The sequence below is a fragment of the Rattus rattus genome, chromosome 10, assembly GCF_011064425.1.
Source record: "Rattus rattus isolate New Zealand chromosome 10, Rrattus_CSIRO_v1, whole genome shotgun sequence".
Classification (NCBI taxonomy): Eukaryota; Metazoa; Chordata; class Mammalia; order Rodentia; family Muridae; genus Rattus; species Rattus rattus.
Window position 1 is genome coordinate 37,865,882 of NC_046163.1, and position 20,019 is coordinate 37,885,900.

Here is a 20,019-nt window from a genome sequence, read left to right on the forward strand (position 1 = left end):
TTGTCTGGACAGCTCCCCGTCAGCAGCCTTTGGACTCTTATCCAGGACAGCTATGAGGTCCCTACATGTTGTAGCTATAATGGGAGAGCCTGAAGACCTAGGACTTTAGGCATGTAGACTTTACCAAGGTTTTCTAGTTCTACCTTCTAGATCGACAGCCATCATGGTACAGATCAGTTTATACCTGCGGTCAGTTAAACTTTGGTTTAGGAAACCTGTCCCAGAATGGAGAGCACTGACCCCAGGAGATTCCAGGCAATGAACCCATAGAGGGCCTCCAGATCATCTCTTCATAAACTATTCTACCCTCCTAGATCTCTGGGCCTGGAAGGAGAAAGTGGGGAGTAGCTCAATGCTTTAATGTCTTTGTCCTGTGGTCTTCCTTCGTTTGAGGGCAGGACTGCAGCTCTAGTATTTTCTCCCATGCATTTTTTTAAATCTATGTAAAGCCAGGTTTCAAATTCTCCCAATCTGATTACGTTTTAATTATATAGTTCATCTTTAAATAATCTCTCTGTTCTTGATCTCACTGTAAATGGCTAAAAGAGCCATGTAAATGTAAAGTCCCAATGCTTGGTACTACTTATCTGGGTGCATCACACCCAAGTTTTACTTTTCATAGAGTTCCAAAATGGGACAAGGAAATAACTTTATCAAGTTCTTTGTAATTGTGTGACAAAGGTGACCTTCACTAATTGCCTCCCCCAAGGCTCCCTGCTTGCACATAGTTGACACCACAGAAGTTCATGTGTTTGGAATACCAACCCATTGTTGCAATGATGAGTGGGTGAAAACTTTAAGGGACAGGAACTGTTGGAAGGTGGTCAGGTTATAAGGCAAAGCATCATGCTGGTCTTGCAAACCTACTATGACCTTGAAAGAGTACACTGTCATGGAGTGAGACACCCTAGAGCACATTTAGTGAACATATCATAATAAAGGCATTCACTGTCTCTATCAACATTCCAGTCACAACTATTGAGTGAGCTCCAAAAGACTCTACTACAGCATTTATATCTGTGTCCTTCTTCATCGGATTATTCTTAGTACTGCCATCATGGAAATGTAGGATCGTTGGTCCACGTATTCCTTCAATTCATCTATCCTTTTCACAAATCCATTTCCAAAGTCACACATACTTCAAATGTTTGTGATATCATCACCTGGTCTATTCTTGGTCAGTTTTACACTGCTATGACAGAATTCCGTAGACTAGGTCATTTATAAACCATAGAAGACTTTTTTTTTAGTTATGTAGGCTGAGAAGTCTAAAAGCACATGGTAGTATCTGGTAAGGGACTTTTTAGCATCATAACACAGAGGAAGGACAACTGAGGTCCTTGAGGTGACACTTGAGGTGAGAAAAACAAAGCCAAATCACATTTATAAGAAATCTTCTGGTGATACCTCACCCATGAGAACATGTGACCTTTATGACCTAAGCACTTGCTAAAGGCCTAACTTTAAAACCATTGCAAAGGTAATTAAATTTCAACTTCAGTTCTGTAGGGTGCAAGGAAACTGTGGCACAAGGCTAGTGAACAATCCATGTTTGGTGAAGCGTTAGCAGGAATGGGGGGATGTTGTTTGTCTGGTTGTTGTTGTTGTTATTGTCAGTTCCCTAATTTCACAGGGCTTATTAAATTCAATTTCCAATGTATATCAGAGTGCATGAAGCTGGGGTGTGCTCTCAGTCTCCTTCCCTCTTTCTGCTTGTCTCCTTGGCCTTGTCTTTCTTGTCTTTCTGTCTCTCTATCTCTGTGTATCTCTCTTTGTCTTACACACACACACACACACACACACACACACACACACACACACACACACACACACAGGCGTAAGTTATGTACCTGGGTTTCTGACAGGGATTAGTCTCAAGTAAGGAAGTAAGAAATCTCTTCACACCTATGATGAAGCCCACAGTTGTTATAGATCTGGTGTAACATGTATAAAGTATAAGATTTAAGATAGTTGGGTATGGGAAAGTTAGAAGCTAGCTTTAAATATTTGTGAAACCAATGAATGAGTGAGTTGAAATGAATAAGAGAATATGAAGGAAACACCTGGGCAGTGACACACACACACACACACACACACACACACACACACACACGGGAAGGAAATACAGTGGTCATAGTGCATCCTTCATACAATTATAGAAAACAAATGCAGATAGGACAAAGGCTCACCCTATGGCAAATGGCATCTAATAGAGTCCCTGTAAGCTTAGCTTGGGTCACTTGAGTGTGTATCTATGACACAGATAGAGCTAGATGTTGTAGAAGATGGACTTCTGGGAAGAGAATGTTCCTGGAATAGCCACAAGATGTGGGGTAGAGGAAGACAGGGTTATGGATTCATAGCATCCTGTTCCCAGCTACTCGTAACTCACCCCAGAGAACATTCCCAAAGTGTTCATTTCTGTTCTTCTGTCACCACTGTCATGATTTAAAAGCGTCTTCCCTGGAGAATCGCAGCACTTACACATGGCCAGTGTTCTTGTCAGTCTTTGCACAGGACCCTAAACTCCTTATGGACATAGGCTATTCCTTATTTGTTCCTGTGCTGTGTGTGTGATGTGGCCTTCTTGTTTGGTCAGAGAGAGTGTTTGTATTAGTCATCCACAGATACCATAACAAAATATTGAGTTGCGTATTATGGCTGATACTTGTAATTCCACACAGAAGGAATTGTCATGAGTCTGTGGTCAGCCTGGCTTAAAGAGACACCTCTCTAAAAAATAAAATTACACCCAAAGCAACAACAATAAGAACCATGCTTGCCCATGTAGCTTAGGGAACACTGTGGAAGGGAAGAGAAAGTGGAAAGATTGTAAGGATGGGGAGGAATGTTGCCAAACTGTCTTCTGGACACTGTACTCATGAACTCTCGGCAGCTGTGGTTGTCTGCACAAAATCACAGCATCGAGTCACAGAGGAGAGCACAATGTCCTACCCCTAGCTGAGGAGACTTGGCAACTGAAGGTTGCTAGAGTAGAGATTGATGGTTTTCTTCAGGAAACTGGCCCCTGGTAGGTGACCTGTGCGACAATGGGTGGCTTTACACCATGTGCTTTGAACAGCACACATTGGATTCAATGAATTAAAAAGGAAGAAATGAACTTGGCAAGGAAACATGGCTGGATCTAGGAGAATCCCAAGGAAGAGTGAGAGTAAATATAGTCTAATGCATTATAGAGATGTACAAAATTCGCAAAGGATAAATAAAGATAATAAATCAAGAAGAAAACAAACCTGTGAGTTAGACAACTTGAACATCAGAAATGTATTTGATTTGTTTACAATTGGGGAGGCTACGAGACCTAGGATGGAGTGCTTCTGACGTCCAGATAGGTACACTCTCACCCTGTCCTTACCCAGTGAAGGAAGCTCTGGGACCTCCTTTCCTCTTCTTCTAAGGACACCAGTCCTGCTGAATAAGAAATCAACTCCGTATACCTCCTTAAAGGCTTTTGTTGCAGCACAGTCACAGATCAACTGAGAGCTTTAGCATCTGGATTTCAGGGAAGGCACGATTCATCCCACAGCACTGCGGAGTAAGCATTAAGTCGGAATGAATGAGCAGAGCTGGTGGCTGTCATCTCGCTGTGGTTGCTTTGGAGAGGAAGAGTAACAGGGATTTCTTTACCCTTCTGAGTCACTCCCTCTTTAGCACCCTCCACCTAAGAAACACCCAGCACAGACTGCAAAAGAGCCCATCTCAGACAGGATGGCAGATCCCCAGGGAGAGGCAAGGAAGGCCGGTGTTTCTCTTGCTCTCTGAGTTCGTACAAACCAGTTTAGTGATATCTTACAGTCATCTAGGCTGCTTCTTCATGTCAGTAACACAGGGGTGACATGGTGAGGGGTCTCTAGTGAGATTTAACACAGAATTCTCACTCAAAATGGGTCTTTAGAATTTTTCATATACATATATAAATTTATACATATATAGAAATTTATATAATTTATATAAAATGTGTTTATGTATTTATATATGAATAAAATATAAATATATAGACATATATAATATATACATGTGCACATACATACACATATATATGCATACCTATATATATGCATACACATATACATGCATACACATGCACGTATGTGTATGGACACATATTCACACACAATTTCTTCAAGGTAGTGTGTACTAGGACTTAACTTCTGAAATTTTTTCTATGTCCTTCAGGCCCACGTTTTTTTAACACCATCAGGGAGGAAATGAATCTCGCTAAGATCAACTTTAGTTCACTTCTTTAGGTCCGACTCAGATGCTGTGAGTAGCAGCATTAGTAGCAGGAAGTGCTGCCGTTTGTTGGAGGCCTACTCCGTCCTGAATGAAGGATTTTACCCATGCTTTGCTTACATCGGCCGTTCTCAAGGAATGGGTTGAGCTGCCTTCAGGGAATCTAACGACCCTTTCACGGGGCTCACTGAAGACCATCAGAAAACACAGATATTTATATCACGATATGTGACAGCAGCAAAATTACAGTTATGAAATAGATCCGAAAACAATTTTATGGCTGTGGATCTGTATTAAAGGATCACAGCATTAGGAAGGTTGAGAACCCCTGCCTCACATCATGCTCTGTTCACGGGGCACAATTGCCATTTTACAGGGCCATTGCAAGGTATTTTTAAATTATCAAGCAAACAGAAGTGTCTGTCGTATACTATACAGACTACTTAAAATTTATGGCTATTAATTTTTCTAATGGCTGCAAAGTTGTAGATATAAATACTAACTCTGTAGTAAGTGAAACTCGTTATTTCCCTCAGCCTAGGGGAGCTGTGACAATCGGGGAGTCACCTTGGAGAATTGATTTTTACTCCTGTGGCTCCCCTGAGAAGGTGAGCCTTCTCACCCCGAGCTTGCCTCTGGAGACATCAGCATCAGAAGGCCAAATAAATTACTACCTGGCTTATGATTATGTGAAGCCAAGACTTGAGCCCAAGGCTGGGAGGCTCTGAAACCCATCCCCCAGTGTGCTGCTCTCCTCAAGACTTAAGGAAGATCAGGCCTTAAGACTGTCAGAGCTAAAACAGGCTTCACGCTAATCCAGCTGGTCACACAGCTGATTAATATTGAATTATCTGGGATCAGGCCTCCTGATGGCAGCTTGTGCATTTATTTCCTCTTCAATGAACTCCTTCTTCCCAGCTTTGGACAACCACTTAAAATGGCCTCTAGAGTTTTCACAGTCAGATGGAAAAGGTGTTTTACTACCTGAAGTACAGAAAAAATGAGGGACTTTGGGGAAGAATACCAAAACTAATTGGGGGTTGGGGGTTAGGCATGAGTTCATACAGAGAGAGAGAGAACAAATGTGGGGTGTAGAACTTGGTAAGCATACTTACATGAGATATGTCCATGCTCTAAGAATATCCATAGTATAACAATGCCATGACACAGGGCATAAAAAGTTTTTAAATAAGAAATTGGTTAAAATAAAAGAAAGACAAAGGCGGGGCACGTCATATATCGATGCTTACTAGATGATGTGGGAAGTATGGGTACCACACACATCTCTGCATTTCCTGGATGATGGACATAATCCTGTATAACACTTGGTGATGTGGGGTGTGAATAGCTGATCTCTGGGGTTTTACCCCAGTCTTTTTCCCTATATGCAGTTTTTATAGTTCTACAACCACCCCAGTTCTTCACTGTCTTCCACCGCCTTCTTTACTCTTCATTTGCGTCCCTATTCGGTTATGTCCACCCCAGCCTTCTCTTTGTATCCCTCTTTCCCTTCTGTACTTTCTGCTGCTGCCACCACATCCTTCACTCCTGCTCCCTGTATTCCCTCTGATTACTCTTCCTCAACTTCTCTTCCTCCCCGCCTTTCTATAGAACCTGATATAGTGCAAGCCTCTGTTCCTCCTCTCTCACCCTCCTGAATAGAAGATGAAATTTGCCACTCTGACAAAGAGAACAAAAGCTGAAAGTCCCTGCCAAAGTTACAAGGACAGCATTTTTTTTCTTTTTAGGGGATTTTAATTTTAAAATGAGAAAAAAAATTTTTTTCAGCCTCCTCCTCCTCCTCCTCCCCCAGCCCCTGCTGTGCCTGCACTGTTGTGAGCCTCAGGGAAGGCTAGGAGCATCCACAGAGGGACAGGCAGATAAAAAGCTACTCCCTGGTTCAGATCATTTCTGCACTCGTGTTCCTTCCCATCCTCTGCTCCTTTTGACTGTTTGTCGGGGATCCAGGCAGAAAATGGTAGAATTAGCATTTTTAATAAAGGAACCTGGAGAAAAGGGAGGCAGCTCAGGAAAGCTGAAGAAGGGAAGGAAGTCCAAATCTACTGACAGTCAACACTCCCTTTTAGAGCCAGAGAGAGCTCAAGGTGGGGGCCGGGGAGGCAAGCTAGTGAAGCCAGAGTTTGGAGTTTACAAGAAGTACTCAGGCTGATATAATTGGAGCTTTGAGCACAGGCAGAAACAGTTGGGAGGTGGGAAATTGCTGTGCTGGATTCGGTTTGGCTCAACTTGATACTGAGGCCCAGCATTGTGAAATGGTTTCTAATTTAGCCCATTTTCTCTGTCTTCCTGGAATGAGCCATTTATTCGTCCATTACTGGCAAAAATCATGATCCAAGCTAACCCCTTCTTTTCTTTCCTCTTCTTCCTCTTCTTCACGAACTCTGTAGGGAAGCAGAAGAAATACACTGGAGGCAGGGGACCGCATGTGCCCTTCGTTTAAAAAGAGAAAGTGACCCTCATTTTCAGAGACCTGGCGTGACTGGCATCCTCTTCCTCTTTCCCATTTCATAGGCTATGGATGCAAAACTTTAACAGAGTTGCTAGGTTTGCGTTTTGTGTGTTTAGCCATTGTACCTCTGCAGGATGAGGCTTAATTGGCTCTTTTCCTACCACTGAAAGGGGTGGAAAATATGACCATGCACAGGTTACTGTTCTCCAAAGAAAGTGGCAGTGATTAGATCTAATGCCTCTGACAGCTGGATAAAACGTGGCTAAATAAGAAGAAATTGAATGTCTAAGCCCACAGCCATTCAGAAGGTAACAGAAACCCCAAACACCAAAATGAAACATCTTGTCACACACAGCATTCTTCCTCCATCACACTTAGAACCCTGTGGGAGTCAGAATAGTGGCAAATGTATTTCATTTTCTTAAACTCAATTCTGTAAAAGATCAGGACAAGTCAAAGCTAGGTGAATACTCTTTTTTTTTTCTGACCTGGGTTTTAGCCTATTAAACACTTAAGACCTCTTCCTTGGTGCACTGTCAACTGGATAATTGCAGACACCTCATACATTTAGACTTGATGCTAATCCTGCAGCCTTAACAGAAGAATGACTGTCATAGCCAGTGTTCCTTACATATGGATTCAACCATTTTAGCCTCATTTGAACAGACAGTAGAATGTATATGTTTGTAGAAATACTTATTTCCATCTGGCCTATATGTCTTAGTGCTGAATTTTGATTCCTTTTATCAGAGAGTTATTCTACCTGCTCATGTTCTTGCAGTGATGACCAGGTATAGATGCCAGGCATATAAATATTAAACATAGATAAATAGATAAGACATAGAAAATAGATAAATAAATAAGAGTTTAAAATTATGTAAGATCATTAAATCAAAATACATTTTTTTTTAAAGAATAGGGTGCAAAAATGGGGTCATAAAGGAATAAATACCATCTCTAAGCTTAGGATCCAAAAGTAGAATTAACATCAATTGGATACTTAAAAGCACATTAAGGTTAGTTAGAGTGTTGGTTTAGACCCAGAACCAAGTTTCTTTGAGCGAGTGAGAAATTCATTTGGAAGTTTCTTTGTTACCATATCTAGAGCTGCATGCTACATTGTATTTTCCCCTCCTTTCTATTCATTTGAACATATTATACCTTGACCTGCTACCATTCCCAGTGTAACACTAGTCTACATTTGAGGTTCTGAAAAGCACCTGCTTTCAGACATTGCCTGCATCTCCTTTCTCTCTCCAGAGGTTTTGCAGGCTCCTTGGTTTCCTTCCGTTGCTAGATTCCATTATTTCCCCCAGTAGCTCTCCCCTAGCTCAGTCTTGACTCTAGTCCATATGCTTGTTTCCAAAATGTTACCTCCAGTCCTCAATCCTATTTTTATTTTTATGCCACCATCTCTAACTGCCTCTGGATATCTGCTCATGGATTTGCTATAAGTATCTAAAATTAACCTGTCCAGAATGGAACATGAAGCCTACTCCCACATGGATATCTGCTCTAACTCCCATCGTCTTAGCCCATATAAATAGCACCATCTATCCACCATCTTACCATATAAATAGCATCACCCACCCTACATTCTTCCAGATGAAAAGTTGGGGACAAGTCTGCACAATTCCTCCACAATTACCCTATCCACTCTCTCATTCACATGTCTACTATCAATCACCAGATCCAATTCATTCATCTTGGAAATGCCTCTTGAAGCTAGTTGCTTCTTTTCTTTGCAAAGCTGTTGGACCCCAAGAATGCTCCAGTGTCTTCAGACACTATTAATGCCTTTCTAATTGCCCTCACTGCCATTGTGCCCAACCCTGAAAGAGAGGAAGGAAAGAGGAAGCAAGGGATCCCTTTTGGGAGTGGAGGTGTTTGTGGTAGGGCAAAGGGCTGGGGGTGGGCTGTGGAACGTGCACAGCTTCTTCGGGGAAGGGGGTACACTCATGTTGTGGGTTCTCAAAGGAAAGGCATGACAGCAAGGAAAGAAAAAGGCAGGTACTGTTGGATTCCAATCAGCCTGGGTGCTGCCCAGTAGGAAATACAAAGTTGTGAAGAGCACTGTGTGAGATGGGTGATGATGGTGTCACAGGAGTGGCTTTAGATAACTATCGGCTAGCTACTGGTCTCAGGCCAAATCAGACCTCCCATCTCTTTTTATTAAATAAGGTTTTCCTGTTAACACACTGATATAGGTATTATCGGTGGGCTGCTTCTCTGATCCAGCGTCAAAGTCATGTGGTTGTATGAGGTATTACAGAACCTACAAGTCAAAGTCATGTGGTTGTATCAGGTATTACAGAACCTACAAAGTGAAACCTATTTCTCATGGAACTTGTAACATCAAAAGCTTGACAACCTCTACATTATAGGAGGACCTGTCCGCTTCAGAGTCATTGATATCTGTTATGGGGCTATCTTGTCATTTGTAGGATGTCCCTAATGTTCCTCCACTACATATACAAAGCAGCCAGTCCCAAGCTGTGACAGTCAAAGGTGTCTGCAGTCATCACAAGTTAGAAGATTGCTAGACACCACCACTCGTGTGTGTGTGTGTGTGTGTGTGTGTGTGTGTGCCTGCTTGAGTGTACGTGATCTGTGAACATCAGCCTTCAGCATTAATTGTTGTAAAGACATCAATACAGGAATGAATGTGGGAGTCAATTGCTACAAGGACAGCAGACATGATGATGACAGCAAATATAGTCATCGTGCTGTATATGTGCCTGCACTATGCCTCACATTATAGGCATTAACCTCTTCAATTTTGGCCATAATCCTGTGAGGTAGATACTGTCCCACCAAGACCTTCCAACAAGGTTCAGATGACTATCATTGAGCACAGAAGGAAATGAGACAAAGGGGTAAGATTTTCTCAAGGTCAGGTAGCCAATGTGTCAAATCTATGTTCTGACCTCACTCTGACTTCCTGTCTCACTTATGTGACCACAAAACTCTCCCGAGTGACAAGAAAAGAGGTTGGTTCTGTTTTTATAGCACAATGACTATGACACTGTAGAAAATAAGACAGTGTGGACTCCCTACTTCTCCCATTTCAGACCGTTTTTGTTTCATTCTAACTACAGGTGCTAGCTCTCAGGTGTAATATGCCTTGGGTTGCCAGAAAATGGCTGCTTTGATCCCTACTAATGTTGTTCATTTTGTAATGCTTTACAAAAATTTAAAGTAGTCCCTTTAAAGTAATGCCCTTCTCTACCATGGACTGATTAGAACTCTTTGCTGGTGCGGAACCAGCTTAATCTTTTATCTGGACCTAACACCAGTTCCAGCTTCTTCCTGGTTACTCTGTGCCTAGGAAGTGCACCTGTTATGAAGAGAATTAAGTAGACAATGAACGTGGAAAACCTGGAAGACATCCACAAAGGGAGACACTTTTTTGAGGAGCAAGAAAGTGAGTTTGAGAATCAGCTTCAGGGGCACTGACCTCAATAGACTTGTCCTTGAGCTTTCTCTGAATTTATATGGGTGGTCATGTGAACATTTGGGGTGGTAGGTCACCCCTGCAGCAAGAAAAGACCACATTTCTTCCATTAACAAAATAACCTAGACAGGAGAGAGCGTAACAACAAAATAGCTAGGGCTAGAGATTATGCTTTGAAAGTAGATTTGTCTGTTTCGTGCAGAGCAGGGATCTAGTAGGGCTAATGGGGCCAGGAGGGCAGAATAAAGGTCCAAGTAGAAGGGTTTCAGTTCAGGACACAGGAAGAAGGTGTGACTACACACCTGTTGATTTGGCTTTGGGCTAGTGTCTGAGATACCAAAGCACCCCCTTTGTGGCAACAAGCCACAGAGGGGGCTAATGCAAGCACAATCCAATTGTTCGGGGCTTTAGATGCACTCATTCTAGCCCAGAGTTCTTGTTTGATCAGCCTGACTTCTTCTTCTTAAAAGGCACTGTGAGTGACAAGAATAGGAGACAAAGAGAAGGAACTCAAACTTGCAGTGACCTTGAGGACTGAGATCATGGGAAACTTGGGTGGGTGTGGGGAGAGGCACACAGCAGAGCTGTCCGTGGGTAGCACGGCTCAGGTCGTAGCAGTGCTGAGGGGAGTAGACCAGCAGTGGGGAAAGAGCAAAGAGGGCGGAGACACACACTGAGCTGGTGCAGGTAAATGGAGATTGATCTGCTCATCCTTGGTGTTTTCTTGCCCTGGAACAGCCAGACTGTGCATGCTATCTAGAGCTTGTTTGGCCTGAGAGAGGGGAACATGAAAGAGTTCCTTTGATATAATCAGAACAGGCAAGTCTCCCCTAGGATGGACAGGTGTTTGCAGAAAAAGTTCACTGGGTTTGAAGTAGAAGTTGAATACTTACAAGAGGCAGCACGTTGTTTCTTCCTATTCTGTAAAAGCAGGGTGTGAGGATGGGTGAGAGAGCTTTGGATAAAGGGGGTGAGTAAGCCATCAGGGATAGATCTGCACAGGGGCACTTATATACTGGGAAGAGTTCAGGAGCAGGCTCTGTAAAGGACAGGAGGCACAGACTGGGCCTTGAAAGATGCTCAAATGTGCAGAAAGAGATGAGGCCATAACTGGTATCTCGGGCGAGCTTGGAGCTGCGATGAGTCTTTAGAATTGTTTCAAATGGAACCAGACATTGGGCCTTTGTCTCCCATTGACTAGCCATTGATTTGAACTTCTCTGAGAAGCAGGACAGCATTAGGCTAAACACCACCACCCTTCTTGCCAATGGCAAGCACAGAGATGACTTGGTCATATTCAGTCCATAGTCACCATGATCATGTGCCCCTTCTGACAATACTGAGTGCCTGGTGGCTGAGGAGATGTTTGTGTGGAATCCCGGACTAAGTGAACCAAATGCACTGGTAAGAATGTGGGTGGTCCACTGTACCATGCAAGGTGACAGGCCGCTGTGGCTCTGTGCTGTTGCGCCTCATCCCCGCCCCCAGAGGCATTGGCATTGTCTCTGCTTCTGTGCCCAAGAAGCTACTGCTGATGGCCAGTATAGATGACTGCTACATTTCAGCCAGGGGCTGCATTGCCACCCTGGGCAACTTTGCCAAGGCCACCTTTGACGCTATCTCCAAGACCTATAGCTACCTGACCCCTGACCTCTGGAAAGAGACTGTGTTCACCAAGTCTCCTTATCAGGAATTCACTGATGATCTTGTGAAAATCCACACCAGAGTCTCTGTTCAGAGGACCCAGGCTCCAGCTGTGGCTATCACATAAGGGTTTTTATACAAGAAAAATAAATGAATTAAGTCTGAAAAAAAAGAAAAGGATGTGGATGGTCTCATCGCTATTTGGCCCAAGTGACCAACTTTAGAGAAATGTGAGCCTCACCTAATTTCAGCTAAAATCATGTTATGCAAGCTCAAAAGGATCTATGTATCCAGGAAAGGGAGGAGGAGGTGACATGGACTCTTGTATGAATCTCACTGAGGAGGTGCCAGTGTAATCCTCATAGACTTCATGATCTATGAAGTCTAGGGAGTCAGTGACAGTCTAGGAAGAAAAGACATGGGGAAGAGTTACCAGACTTGGTTAGTTACAGAAAAGTACTTGGAGATTTTTTTTTCAGACAAAAGAAATACATTCAAACCAATGTATTGACAAAATGAGGTTTTCTGCTTTGCCCCAGAAAAATAGGCTGAAGCACACGAGAATGGAACATATTCCAGTTAAAATGTTTTAAAGCAAGCCAGGCGTAGTGACGCACACCTGTAATCCCAGCACTGTCTCAAATAAAAGAAAGAAAGAATTCTCAACACCCTAACACCATCTCAAAATAGAATGCTTTGCACTGGGAGGCAATAAGTGTCCCATCCGTTGGCACTTGAGAATGAAACTGTAATTGCACGTGGCGGTGGGCTCGTCCTGAGAAATATGAGATATGTCCAGCCTTGTGACTGTGTGGCACCACACTGTCGTCTATAAATCTCACGCTTGAGAACCACACATTCAGACTCCAGAGAGGATCACAGAAAGTCTCGCATTATGTTAAATAAGTTTCTGATTTTGTGTCAGGTAGTATCTGTAACTGCCCTTAGCCATGCGGCCCACTGGCTATGGGTCGGACATGCCCAACAGGAGTCTAAGCCTTAACATTTTATGATCTCACAAAGAATTCCAGCCTGTCCTTTGAGACAATCATCATGTCAATATTCCCCCAAAGAGTCCAGTCTCTGAAAATTTTCAGTGTGATGGCACCCTGGCCACCTTATAAAGCAATGATTTTCCTTTCTGGTAGTTCTAATCAAGGCAAAGTTTCTCCATCTCCTTAACTCTGGAGTAATACGTACCATCCCCCATCACTTAAATTGGAGAGCAAGAAAAAAAAAAATCAAAAGTCAAACACTGCAGACTAGCATTTTCAAACGGTTCCATTCTTGTTACTGTCTGTTCTGAACAATTACAGCCTCTGCTTTTTTGTTCCTGGCTACTGCACCAGTGGTGTGGAGAGAGAACAAGCCCCTGTGTCAGATAATGCTAAAGAAAACCTAAGAAAAGGCAAAGCACTCACAGTGTCCCTGAAGCGTTAGGACAGGCCCTGCTGCTATCTGTTTCTGTCTTGCCTCTGGCTGGGCTCCTACAATTGCTGGACTTCCTGAAGTCTCCCCTCACAGTCAGTCAGCTTGACAGAACGGATTAGGCTCCAGCCAGAACATTCTACAGCACCACAATCCAACGCTGGCAGTCCCTGCTGCTGTCATTGTGTGAGTGAAATTGAGACTGGTGGGAACTGCATGAGGGACAGCCACGGGAATCTGAAACCTTTTGTTAGTCCAGAGGCCTGAAGCTGCCCACCCCTGTGCCCAAGTCCAAGGTCAGAGCAAATACTTTCTAGGTTTTGGAGAGAGAAAGCAGCTGTGCACTGTACCAGGACACTGTTGGGAAGAGCAGAAAACAAATTTTGAGCTGATGAGCATGTTGCCTTCAGAAAAAGAAATGGTATCAAGGAAGAAACATCCTTAAGGCCCCAACCAAGGCAAAGTTGTAGAAGAGAACAACAAAGTGTGTGTGAGCTTTAACTATGTCTGTGAGGATTCTTCAAAGGAAAGATAACAGCAGTGAGTGCAGAACGAGTTAATGCTGCCGAAAGGATTAAGTGGAATAAAAATGTGTTTACAAATATACCAGGGGAAAGGGAGCATTTGGGGAAAACAGGCCCATAAATAAGTAAAAGGGATTGAAATCTGCTGCAAGTCCAACAAGACCCAGGCACGGAATTCTGTTTTTCTTAGCTGCCTTTTACACGAAAAATAACAAGATGTTAGCAACTGTGATCTTTAGGAGGAAATCTCCAGCGTGAGACGGAGAAGGGAATCCAGTGGGAATGGTGGCGGTATAAAGGAGGGAGTCCCCAGGGCTCTCCAGGACTCCCTCCTGGGAGCTGAATCCTGAGCTTGGGTGTGCTGCTACTGCCCTGCTCCCTGCCAGACCGCCCCGCCTCCGTACCCCAGGCTCTGGTCTTCCAAGACCCTGATACATCTGTGCTGTGGATCCCTATACCTTAGCCAACCTAACCACATGTTACTCATTTGAAGCTATTCCCTTAAGGGGGATGCCCTCCCCTGTTTTATCAGTAGAAGTCGCTCATCTGCGCATTATCAACACCGTCTTCCTCCCTGTTGGAAACCCTGGGCAAGCCAACCCTGTTTTCTAGTCCCTCTGGGGAATCCCCCCTCAGCAGCATCTGGATTTCTATCTCTTTCTATTCCCTTCCCCTCACTCCACACTGCACCCTCCCCAGTACATACATCCATGATGCATAACTATGGGCATATATTTACTCCATGGGCCATGAATTCCTTATAGCCCAGGGCTCACCTCTCCTTGTGTACCCAGATTCCACACTTGAAGTTGTCTGACTATTCTCAAACTTACCTTCAAATCTTGGAGAAATGAAAATAAGCCCATGTCTATGCCTCTTCTAGGCACATTCAGCCAGACGTTCTGGGTATTCTAAGATCCCCAGGTAGTTCAGGTAGCCAGCGATTTGTTGTTAAAATAACTATTACCATGGTCCTCAAAAATACCTTCCCATGCCAGCAGGATCATCAGCACCTCAAACTTTCTAGAAATCTAAGTTCTTCAGCCCACTTCAGACCTACTGACTCAGAGGTTCTGCAGTGGGAGCCGCAGATTTACAATCTAATCAGCACTCCGGGTGATCTGGATGTATGCTGAAGTTTGAAATCTACTGCTTTACTTGAGGCTTGCCAAGAAGCAGTCACTGAATTGAAGGCTTCATCTCGCTTTCTCTGACCATGACTGCACAGGGCCTCATTACCTCGACAATGAGTGTCATTAGTAAAGCCATGCTTTTGAAATCTTGCTGTCTGTCTTCTTCCTACCTCTTTGTACAGGTGTCAATTCACCCCAAGTCCAGTATAAGGCACAGAGGGCTTTTCAATTTATCCCATCACTAAGCCTCAAGGTGTGGCCAATGTAGAGGTTCTTAACTGGCCTTTTAGTGCTTCCTCAAACTCTTTCATTTTCCAGTGTTCTGCTCACCCGACCTTTCCAGTCATTCCTTTGTTGTCCACCACCACCACCGCCGCCGCCGCCGCCACTGCCACCACCACCATCATCATCGTCATCTCCTTTTAATTTCATGATAATAATTTAAGACCCTTTTGATTTACCACAATGAAAGTCCAGATTGTCATTTTACACTTCTCACTAGCTCATCTCTACCCATCTTGAGAACAATCCAAACTCCACAGAGCAGAACCTGAACTCTTCATTCAAACATGTTGCTCCTTTGAATCCCCCAGAACAGTAAACAAAGCCACTATCGCTCCGACCAGAAACCTGACTACCTAGGCTCTTTCTCTCCCCCTTTCTCCAGTGTAATTCTTCACCACCCCCATAGATTCTACTTCCTCAAAGTCAAGCAGAATGGAATGGTCCTTCTCCTTCAGCTCTGCTCCTTCCCTCAGACACCCTTGAGTCTCCTCTCTCCACTTCTCAGCTATCCTCCCTCCTGACACTATTTTAAAACCACTAGTTCTCCACTACTTTTTCTCCAGAAAAATCTAACTCCCTATGCTTGAACCACAAGTCTTCTGCCCTTCTTCCTAGCTCTAGCCTCACGCCTTGAAGTGTCCACAGGTCCTGGATGTTTGACCAACAGCAAGACCTGCTATGTTAAATCTCTGTAGCTACCTGTAAAGCTTTCTCCCTGTCTGTCTTACATTTCTCCACCATACTGTAGACAAACCAATAGAAAATTTCCTTTCTATTGGAATCAAATCAAATTTGGATTCCTTATGATTCCTCTGCAAAATATTCTGTGGTCCTGTTCCCCACAGATGATTTCCGTCTTTGTAGTTATAACATCAGTGAGCACACTTCACTGTGCATGTGAATTCTCTGGGTTTCTCAGAATTCTGTGGCCAAGTGTCGCAGACAGAGTAGCATGAAACAACAGAAGTGTTTTGTATCAAAGTTTGGAGGCTAAAATTCCAAGGTGAGGGTGGTGGCAAAAGGGCCATTCCTGCCTCTTCTAGCTTCTAGGGTCCCAGACACTCTTTGGCCTTAAGAGGCTCCTTTGTTTTAGTCCTTGCCTTCATCTGTACATGACTGGCCATCTCCCTGTGTGTGTCCATGTCCTCAGAGTATCAAGCTCTTGTATGGGACTGGGCTGACTTTTACACCAATCTGACCATATCTTATACACTCACATACAAGTGAGTTCCAGGTTATTTCCAAGTGAGTTCAGATTCTGGGCTCTACTGGGTATCCAAACTTCAAATATAGCACACCTTTCCACTCTAAAACCCTGGAGTTCTGTATGCCACCCTCCCTCCAGAGTCTGTTTGCTCCATTCTACCCTCTCCAAACTCCATACTCAGACTTCTTAATGTCCACCAGGCCCGTTTTCCCTTTTCTCACCCCATTGCTCCTTCACCCAACCTAGACTATGTAAAAAGCCATCTCTAAAGTAGATTTACAGTCACTCCCAAATCTTTGTTTTCTTTATCTCCTGCTCTCTCTGTCTGCCCAGTCTGGAGTGGCTTTCTTCCTGCTTCTCTGCTCTAGAACCTCCTAGAGCTAAGGCAGAGCCCACAGAAATGAGCTGTGTGTGTTCACTCTAAGTCCCCTTTTTGTTCCATCCCAGATTCAATTAAAAATGCTCTAATACCACACTTAATTTATAATCACTCAATTAATTGCAGTTTTTCCTTCTATATTCTCTCCTCAGCCACTCCAAGGGCTTCGACTGTGTACTACAGATGGTGGATAGACATCATGTTACCTGCTATACCACTGACACCACTGTAAGAATACAGCGGAATCACTAGTGCAAACAAGCTAACAAACATGTGGATTTACAGTGTAAAGTTCAGTGAGGTGCATAGAAAGGAAGGACATAGGGAGGAGGTGACTGACTCAGAGTTTCAGGAGCCAGGACTTCTGAGCTGATGCTCAGTGGTGAGAAATACCAGGCAGGCCAGGAGGAATGACAGTATCTTTCCACTCCTGGAAGGTGTTAGAGAAGGACCGCATGAATCCCTCTAGGAACTGTCACCATGGTAGAAAGTACACTTGAGAGGTATGGTTGGCCAGTGGGCAGGGTGACATCATGCAGGAGCCTATGCAGCCTGGGTATGGTTTTAAAGAAGGGAAGTTCTGTAGTCTCCCAGCCCAGAGCTTAGTCTTTACCCTCCCCAAGGCTCTTCTTGGTTCACCATGGCCCTTTTAAGTACCACCCTCAGCCACTGGAAAGGTTTACTAAACAATACCCTCCTGTCCTTACCCTTTCATATTTTCTTTCATAGGCACACAGGGCCAATAGTAGCTGTTGAATATGTATTTGTTGAATGAATAAACAAGTAAAGATCTTTTCCTCACTGTTTGTCTCCATGAATTATTTTGCAATTTTAGTCTTTCTCAGCTTCAGTGAACTTGTCTGCAAGTTGGAAGCATAAAGTGACTAGTCACTATATTGTGTTGTGACAATGACCAACTCTCTTACGGATCTGTTCTTTTCAACACGAGACTCCACCTCTGCTCTTGTCTTTCTTCTGGTCCCTGTTTCCCCTGATTATCTAGTTGCCCTGCCTCTCCACATCTGTACCCACACACAAGACCATCCTCTGTAACTACTGGCTTAATTCATGGCAGAATCCTTGTCTTGGTCCTTTTGCCTCTGAACCCAAAGGGCACCTTAAAGTATCCCTTGTTCCACAACTACTGCTTTGAGCAGTCACAGAGAGACTATGCCTTAGGAGGCAATGTCTCTTTATGAGTCACATCTACCACCAAATTCCTGCATCGTTTTCATCTTGGAAAATGCCAGCCATCATTTTATCTCGGAGTTACTTTAATCCGTGCGTCCTCCTTTCCCAGAGGCAAAGTCCTGGTGTTACTACTGCTCTGCTCAGAATCTATCATGACTCCATACTTGCCACAAAAGAAGAAAATCAGTTTCTGATCATATGCCTCTGTGATTCACGCCCCCCTCCCCCAACACACACACACACCTGCTTAATGGCCTCCACCTTACATTACAAATGACTGTGACCGTAATTGCTTCTGGTGTTCCTTCATCTGTTGCATGCCTCTGTCTACACTGTCTCTTCTGCAGTGACTCTTCTCTTCCCTCTGCACCACAAATTCCCAGATGCAGATCATTCTCCAAAGTGTCCCTAAACTGCCCCTTCCCTGCCTGAGTCTTTGTTCCAAGACCTTTAAACTTGATATAATCTTTCCTTGCTCTGAGCCCATTTGCTTTCTTTTCCCTGGGAGTAGCTCATATGTTCCAGCGATCCAGATGGCGTTCTCACCTCGTTAGCCCTACCAGTTTGCAGATCTCTTCTGTTCTTCCAAACGGGGTGGTGGGAATTCTCAACCATTACAGAAAGGGCTCCGGCTTCCAAGGTTTGGGACTAGAGCCCTGCCTCTGTCACATTAGCTGCAAGGTTTTGGTTGAACGTTAGTTAGCTTTCCTCAGTCTCACTTTCACCATCCATCAAGTGGGACTGATACATTAACTCTTTTCCATGGTTCTTAATGAGAGCTGGTATAATAAATGGAAAACACTTCCTCAGTGATTATTAGTTAATATTCCATAAATCGTGGCTTTTCCTTGTTCAATCATTGGAATTGACAAACTAAATGCCATGGTTTGTTTACTTGTCAACTTTATCCCATTGGACCATGATCCAGGACAAGGACCCAGCGTTTATCTGTGTCCCAGAGCTCTCCACAGTGGCTGCTCATCAGAGGTGTGTAATAGATACTTGGGGAATGATTTAGAACATTAATGAAGTCCTTGATGCCAAAGAATGTCTATTAATCATTTCAATGTCCCTTGACAGTGTTTAGCAAAGTGTGTTTTCTTAACATGGCAATTGGTTAATTAATATTTCCAAGTAAATAAATAAATGAATAACTGGATGAGAGGTTCAATTAAAAGCCAAGCTTGCTAAATATATGTTGAATTGAAATAAATTGGTAGATAGGGGAGGGCTTTTGGAAAATAGTGGAATATAAATTGTGTCCCTTGGTGGATATTTTATTCCTCTCTGGCTTATTTACTTTATTAATCATAGGAGCCCAGTGATCTGTGCCTCCGACTGTACATTCTGTTCACTCATTCTTCTCCCTTCTCTTGAGTTAGTATTATTTACTTCCTTAACTTCCCACAAGAATTCAATGTATATCTGTGGTGGAGTTGGAAGCCCCAGATCTGTGGCCTCCCTTGTTCTAGGAGGTCACATTCTGCCACGGATAGATGTTGAACCATTTTACTTGTATGGTGGTGAATTCATGCAGATCCATTGCCAAGTTTTTATCTTGTTCATTTGTGATTAAAGTTGGATGTCAGGGACACACAGCACACACAGCAGGCTGTGTAGAGAAAGCGAGACTAACAAGCTTTCAAGAAAATTGAACTTGAGACCCTGGTTGCATTAACCGAAAGTGCAAACCCATCGAGCCTCTAGATGCAGAAGCCACAGAGAAAAAGGTAGGAGCAAGTTTTCATTCAGAAATTGACAACTCTACTTTAGCTATTGTCCTGAAATTCTACTTATTCATTCATTTAATCTTCTTACAGTTCCCAAGGAAATGGGTTTTGACTATTACCATCTTTGCACAAAAAAAGGGAGGGTTAAGTATCTTGTGTCTATTTTGTGTGGCTCGCAAACTGTGGTTGGCAAGGTACTTCAATCTAGACATTGGACTTGAATAGAGATTGTCTGACTCCAGAGCCCCAGACAACACAGGAGCTATAGTGAGACCTTTTAGGGCTAGCTTGTCTGAATGACTGCAAGCCTGGCAGTTCCT

At 43.5% G+C, this 20,019-nt stretch overlaps 1 protein-coding gene across 5 annotated transcripts in view; it reads left to right on the top strand.

Annotated features, from left to right (window-relative positions):
* Astn1 (astrotactin 1) overlaps positions 1-20,019 on the top strand; it is a 307,737-nt gene that overhangs the window by 178,442 nt on the left and 109,276 nt on the right. The window lies entirely within an intron of this gene.